Source organism: Marmota flaviventris, chromosome 7 (genome assembly GCF_047511675.1).
Source record: "Marmota flaviventris isolate mMarFla1 chromosome 7, mMarFla1.hap1, whole genome shotgun sequence".
NCBI classification, from domain to species: domain Eukaryota; kingdom Metazoa; phylum Chordata; class Mammalia; order Rodentia; family Sciuridae; genus Marmota; species Marmota flaviventris.
In genome coordinates, this window is record NC_092504.1 from 134,435,386 (window position 1) to 134,443,359 (window position 7,974).

Sequence of the window (7,974 nt, forward strand, 5' to 3'; positions counted from 1 at the left end):
TTTGAATCTGATTGAAATGAAATGAAGCTCCATTTATTGATGGCCTGAGAAACATACCATTATCTAGGCAGACTGTTAGTACTTTGATGTAATGATGTATGTAACAAAGAAGAAAATAAAAAACACTATAAAGTTTTTGTTTTATTTTTTATTTCTTTAGAAATTATCTCTACCAATTTTGAGAGGGGTCTGTGTGAATGTTTATGAATATATTCAAGTTAATGGTATATTAATGTCCCTTGAGTTTTTCCTTGTAAGGTAAATGGATCCAAGATTAAAATCAAAATAGATAGCTCTACAATTCTGTGGTGCCATTAAAAAAGGCTATTTCATGTATGTTAATTTAGCCTGAAAGATAAACTTTGTTAAAAAGTTCAGCTGTGAAGAAAGAAAAATCTCTTAAGGACCATCTGGAACATGAAAATTTAGATCACTATGTTTTGTTTTTATCTGATTTTGTTTTTATTTTCAATGTGATCTTGCCATCATCTTCCTTATGTCACAAAATAAAAGTTCTATTTTCTATGTAATATATATATATATATATATATATATATATATATATATTAGAAAAATATATAAAAGTAAGATAAGAGGCAAGTGGAGGTGTAGCTGGCATTCAGTGGGCACACAAAATTCCATACACTGCCTCTGAGCACAGAGTGTCCTGCTTAGATGGCTGCAGTGAGCAATGATGTGTCAAAGTCATTCACACCCTGGTTACTGCTCCCCAAATCCTCCATGCTGGGATGTGAATGGAAACATAAAATACTCATCTTAAGTGCAACACTTTAAATACAATACATCATGGATTTTTACATTAAATAGAGGAACAAAAATTATACTCTCATTCACCAGTGTCTCATTTTTTGTGGCAAATTCTGAATAGGCACAATTCTCCTGTTGTCCATTTCCACTTCTAAATAAGAAAAAGTTGGAATGATAAACAATATGCAATCTGTTGCTTATAGTACACAATGTAAGTATTTAAAAAATAAAGTGGAAAAAAGACAAAGGGCTCCTACTGCTCATCCAGGTCAAACGTTTGAATCTTCGTCTGTAATGCTGGCACTGGGAGAGCGGGCAGCAAAATCTTTAAACATGTCATCTTCCTTCAACACGTGTGAGAGATTGTTGATGCCTTCAGAGAATGCCCCTATTTGTCTCACTGTCCCTTCTGAATCTTCCATCTGCTCTAACCGATCTAAGTCATCTTCATCATATAGGCGCATATCCAAACCAGGTTTAAACCCCTTCTTAGTGGCACTTCCTGATACCTGTCCCAATTCCATTGGACAAACATATTCTTCTCCATCTTCCTGTTTCTTTTTTCTCAGATTCCCAAAATTGCTGAAGGTAAGTTTCTTTGGCTTCACTTTGGCAGTAGCTGTTAAAAGTACATAATCTGGTAACTCCATGGCATCTCGCTTCTGATGTTGGGCCTCAGCACCGATTAGGAGATTAAAATGAGTGGCCAAATGTCTTCGCAACAGTGTCTTATTTGGTGGAATATTTAATAACTGTGCCATTGTTTCTACATTAAAACGAGGTTCTAGAACCATGAGCCCACCATGGACACCACTGCCTCTGAGATTGGGAGCATATTCTGCCAGATCCACAGAGCGCAGCCACTCCATCACTCGAGGATTGGTCCATTGCTGAACCTCGGATGGGGTGATGCTATTCTCATCAGATGGTCGTCTTTGTAGGCAATTTGGTTCAAAGTTATTGATCCTCAGGACCTGAATGGCTCTTTTGATACTGAGGTGGTGCAGCACACTCACAACCTTCAAAGACAGTAAGTCATTAACTGTCATGTAATGTAGCATTCGACCATCCACCTGTCCTTCATCAAACTGGGTCTTATACTGGGGGAGGCCAATATCATCCAACCATCTAGTGACCCAGTTGAAATCCAGCTTCCCATGATTGGTTTCTTCCTCGGATCCTAGAGCTTGCAGTGCCAGCTGGAGTTTCTTTCGATGAAGTGAATGCTTAATTCCAGGTTCCTTCTCTAGATCTTGCTGAGAAGCCTGCAAAAGTGTTTGACCAGAAGCAATCCAGTGCTTGCCAGAATTCAGGTAGGATCCCAAGCCTTGTTCTGCAAGCCAATTACAAACTTGCTCCTTGGTCCATTTGGCAAATGGTGTATCCGAATCACTGTTAGACTGTCCCATATCTCGAGACCAACCCAATCGGGGGCCTGCAGTTGCCCTTGTCCCTCCTCTTTTGAATTCAGGCTCAGCCATGTCATCTGGGTTGAATGTAGTCGATTGACTTCTCTCCTAAGTTTTCCAAAGAGTCTCATGATACCTCTGGATTTCTTTTTGGAATCTGGAGATGGTGGAGATATCTGGAAAGGACTGTTTCCCTGTGAATCTCTGGCCTGAGAAGATGTCCCAGCCAGATCTAGGTGCTCCACTGTCTCCTTTTCTGTTTCAGCCAAGTTTGGTGCACTTGCTGTCCTTTTGTTACTTTTGATTTTAAAGAAACCCAGGCCAAAGGAAGATCTTGCTTTTCGAGTGCCAAAGGGGTTGTCATCCACGGAGGCATCTCGTCCTGGAACTTTGGGAGGGAGGCTCCCAAATGTGCTACTTTCTCCTGAAGCTTTATCCTCTGAAGGCTTCTGAATAGACTCCTTTCCCCATTTTTTGTCTCCTTCTTCAGACTGCCTAGGCTGCTGGATTTTTGCAGACTTGAAGTTAAAAGACCATCACACAACTGGGTTTCAATAGCAGCACCAAGGATTGCTTTTCCTTCATTCTCTTCAAATAAAGTCTCTGGTTTAAGAGGCAACTTGGTTTTTTCAGGAGTTTCCACTCCTATAGTTGCTGCCAATAATGAGGGGACTGAAACTTGCAAGATGCTGGTGTGGAACTCTTCTGGAATACTTGTGTTGAATGGGTCACGACTGGGAGATCCCATTACTGAGGAAGATGATGGACTTTTCTCTATGTCACTAAAGCCCTGTGCATCCAACAAAGTAGAGATGGAACTGGAATTGAGCAGATCTTCATATTCACCATCTTTGCCTTTTTTACCTTGGGCCAGTACCACTGTGTCTTGCATTTTCTTATACCTGTTTAGGCACTGTTGGAGATCTTCTATTTTTCGATCCTTTTCATCATTTGCTGCCATAAAAGATTCCACAGCCTTTTTCATCTTTTGTACTTCAATATCTCTATCAAGAATCTCAACCCCTTCTCCTTTCATCTTGCAAACCAACTTTTCTTGCAGCCTTTTTACTTCAGATTCCTTCTCTTCCAGTTGTTCTTTTATAGATGCCAGTTCATCTTTGGTTGACTTAAGCTTTTTTTCATATTGAAGTCTTTCACTATCCATTTCACTGACTTTTAACCTTAAATCATTGATCTCCTGAATTAGTCCCTCTGTGTCTTGAAACCTGTCTTCATAATCCAGTCTGTCCTTCTCTACAGCTGACAGTTTTAACTTCAAGTTGGATATTTCAGCCATCAGATCCAACTTCTGAGTTTCTAAGGATGTCCTACTCAGAAGCTCCTGCTTCAGCATTTCTTCTGTGGCATTCAGTTTCTCTTTGTGCTCTTCAAGACAAAACTCCAAATCTCGAATCTTCTCTCCCTGAGCCTCCACCTGGTCTGTTAACACTTTTTTCAGCTCTTCAAATCTCGCACGTCCTTAGCAAACTGATCCATACAAGTTCTGTACTGGGGGTGGAGAGCCGCCGGCACTGCTTCCAAAAGTTCCCTTCACCGTCGCTCCCAGTTCAAGGCCCCGCCACAGGGCCCCGCCGCAGGCAAGCCGCTCACGACTCCTTCCCCGGCCAGTCCCCACCCTGTCTGCCCTACACCATGTCAGGAATCCGGGCAGGCACTGAGCTGGGAGCTGACATCACTCCCAGCCCCAGGTCTGGAGTACATGTTAATTACTGCTGTTATAATAACTACTCCCTAAGTTAGGCATTAGATGACCACTTAATGAGTCAAATTTCACTTTCATGGGGGGAATAACCAGTCAAATCAACTCCAGTTGCTGTGACATTGGACCAGATCACTGGTAGCATATGGACAGCACTATTGAGCTGAACTTACACCTTTACTTCTAAAGATAGATATTCACAGCAAGTTAAATCTATAATCTTCAATTAAACTCTCAAACCAAAATTAATCTATGTTTCCTTAAATATATGATTGTACAATGAAACAAAATGGAGCAAAAGGAATCTTTACCATTTCTTTTTAAATAAATAAATTATATACTACCTGCATCCTATTGATATTTTTGAATGAATCAGTTTAGCTACAGAGGTAGTATAGCATATTGATTAAATTGTCAGGTTTTAGACTAACTCTTTTAGTATTATGGGAACTTTTTGAACTTAGACATGTTATTTAGCTTCTGTGACCTTTCTTCTAATTTGTAAAGCAGGGGCTACAATAACAAAGTAATAGCAATATTACTTCACATCAAGGAATTTTTTGAAAATTGATTGAATCAATCTATCATAATTAATTTAGAATCATACAAACCTAGCATGTAGTGAGAAATCAATAAATATAAATTGATAGGATTTTAGAATTACAATATGTTAATATAAAATGCCAATTTAGTTAGCAAAAAAATGCCCTGGTATTTTCACCCCTTCATTAATATCTCTGTACCATGCAGAATGGATATTATTTTTAAAGAAAATTAATACGAAATACATGGTTCAACATGCTTTTAGAAGGATATCCAATAAAAGGGAGAATTAATAAAAAAGTAAGTGGATATTGATTCTTGATTGGGGAGCTATCACACATTTAGTGTAGGTCTATGTACCTCTGCTGCTGCCTTAACTCTGAAGTGCTCCACCATTATGTCTTGGAGAAGGCCACATAAGAAAGAAAGGGCCAGTGGAGTAGTCAAATCCTGTTACCATGGCCACCAGGGCTCAACAGCCATGTGGTCAACACACAGGTTAACAGTAAAATTTGTTAAAAATATAGATGTCCTCATACTGACTTTTAAACATTTGAAACCATTAAGTAACTTAATCTAAGTTAAACCAAAATAAAGCTCAAGTTGACTCAAGTCTAGAATACACCCATACACTCTAAGCAGCTCAGTGAGACCCTGACTCTAAATAAAATACAAAATAGGGCTGGGGATATGGCTCAGTGGTCAAGTGCTCCTGAGTTCAACCCCTGATACCCAAGTAAAAAGACATGGGATTTAAAATAAGTAATCTTATTAAGTATTTATGTAATTTATTGAAATTGGGAAAGTTATTTTTGATGAGGAAATTTTAGCAGAAAAAAAAAACTCTAAACAAGAATCACACGGAAATAATAGACAATTTTAAAATACATTATCAAAAATAAAGAAGTAATTTGATGATGGGGGTATAATATTAAAAAGAGTAAGTGATCTAAAAACCAGAATAAAAGAAATTTCATTTTAAAATAAACTTTGCCTAGATCGTTCTAGACCTGCAGGATCATATCAAACTCTCTAACACACCAATTGCACATCTAGAAAGGCAGTTAAACAGCTACAGCAGATATTTGAGGAGATAATATTTGATATTGTTCCAAACTGGTGGTCTCTATTCACAGAACAAGAGTACATTATACCTCATATAAGATAAATATTAATAAAGTCATATCTAGACATATCATAGAAAGATATGGAAAATTAAAGACAAAGAGAACATCTTAAAGACAGATGAGGGAGGCCACATTAAACTTAGGGTACAACTATAAAAAGCAATGGCTGACATTTCATCAGGAACAATAGAGGCTAGAGGCAATGGAATCACCTTCTTGAAGAGATTTTAAAAAAAAAGATCTAGATTTCTATAACACAGACCCACAAAAAACAAAACAAAAGAAAACAAAACAAAACATAATTTCCAGATGAACAAAAGTTAGGAGAGTTTATCATCAGCAAACACACAGGAAATGTAGATGACTCTCACGTAAAGTATATAAATTGACCAGAAGATTTGTAATTAGGTATTTTTACAGAGATGAAATACGTGTATATATGTACAAGTGTTTATAATAAAAATGAAAGAAAAAGTGAAAGGAACATGACTTAGAAAAGAACATATGGAGATCCTGGAATGCTGGAAATACTATATTTTTAGACTGAAAAGGGTTAAATTGATGTATGAATCACAATGGTTATTAACATTGACATTAAATTTATGTATATTTCAGTGTAAATTTTACCATTCACAATAAAAGAAAATGTTTATTTTTTAAAACCTTTAAGATGTTCACTACCTTAAAGAAAACTGGTAAAAACTATCATTTTTAAAAGTTGTTTAAACTTTAATTCAAAGGCAATGCACTTTATTTGCATCTTATTTCAATGGAATTGAGATTACGTGACAAATAAAATTAGTTTATTTATATGAGTTTTTAATTTTTGTTGTTATTTTGGGGAAAAACAACAGGAGAAAACGTTGTTTTGTTTCAATTTTTTAAATAATAAATAAATATAATATTAAAAGTAACGTAAAACTTGGCTCTGTAATGTTTATTTAAGCATTCCATCCATATGCCATGATAATTCAAGGATTTTTTTTTTAATAATGTATTGCAGAGGACCAGAGAGAATGTGTGAGACAGGTTGTCAAGATCTTCTCATTTCTTCTACTCTGGAAGAAATAAAAGGTAAACCATGAAGCATATGTGTCATACATGATTTGTAAGTATCTTCATATGTGCTAAGTAGCAGGATCTGGAACCAGCAGCGTTCAGCCAGTACCCACAGCAGGGAGAAATCTGAAACAATGCAGAAGATTGCCCTAATGCACTGGGAAGCCTCAGCAAAAGTGAACTTGTATGCTGTAAGGAATCTATAGTTTGAAGGTTTTCCCAGTGAAGCCAGCTTTACCAAAAAGAAAGATATAGTTTCAGAGAAAATATGAATTGCTTACATTGCTCACAGCCTACCTACTCAATTTCTTCCAAGTCACACTCTTTGCCTAAAGATTGTGAAAAAATATATGAAATTACTTTTTACCATTGTGTGTGTGTGTGTGTGTGTGTGTTTCATTAGGCATTGAATCCAGAGCATTATACATGCTTGGCACGTGCTCTGCCACGGAGCCACAACTCTAGCCCACACTTTGCAATTGTAAAATTTCCAGAGTGCTAAAAAGTAAAATTTCGTGATTTTTTAAATCCATTGCAATAACAATTTCAATGTTTTAACATTTCTTGGTCATTTTTATAAATTCCACTTTCTAGAATAAGTTTAACATAAATATTTAAACTCCATTAAGGAAAAAAAAGCTATGATTTTCATTCAGGTCGAATTATATTAATAGCTCAATTAGGATTAGAGCTATCTTTTTTTAAATATTGGATTTTTTAGGGAGAAATATGGTATGTCTTACCATATACTCAAGCAACATTTTTGAAAGTCAAATATTAGTATAGCAGTACATTTAATCCTTTGCATAGCATCTTTACCCAAAAGTTGAAATGACAAAATAGAAATAAATACTGAAGGTGTAAATCCTTCCTTAAGTTTCTTTATACAACATTTTTCATTAGGTTAAGGTAGTTTAACTTTACCAATAGTTTATGTCAAAATACTTAAAGTCTCCCTTGATTCCTGCTTCTCCACATCACCACTAAAAGTTAATGACCAGTGCCTTTCAATATTCTTGATACATACCTTGTACCAAGTAAATATTTCTTGAAGAAATAAATGAGTGGAATCATCAAATCTGTAATTTTCCCCTCAAAATTGATTCCAAATCCATCCATTTTATTTCTGCTTCAATGGACATCTCTTCAAATGTCCATTTACAGGCTATGTCATTCTGATGTTTAACTTCTCATATTTTCTATCTTTTGATAACTTTGCATTGTGTTAACATTGTTTTAAGTGTATAGTCTAATCATGGAAGTCAAAATTTTAAATGCCCTATAATGAATATTAATTCTTATCACATTTCTAGCCAAATTTCTGTCCCATACTGTGATGGATTCTTTT

At 36.1% G+C, this 7,974-nt stretch overlaps 1 pseudogene; it reads right to left on the reverse strand.

Annotated features, from left to right (window-relative positions):
- Positions 1 to 599: 599 nt before the first annotated feature.
- LOC114085587 (liprin-beta-1 pseudogene) lies at positions 600 to 3,621 on the reverse strand (annotated as a pseudogene).
- Between the last annotated feature and the right edge of the window lie 4,353 nt (positions 3,622 to 7,974).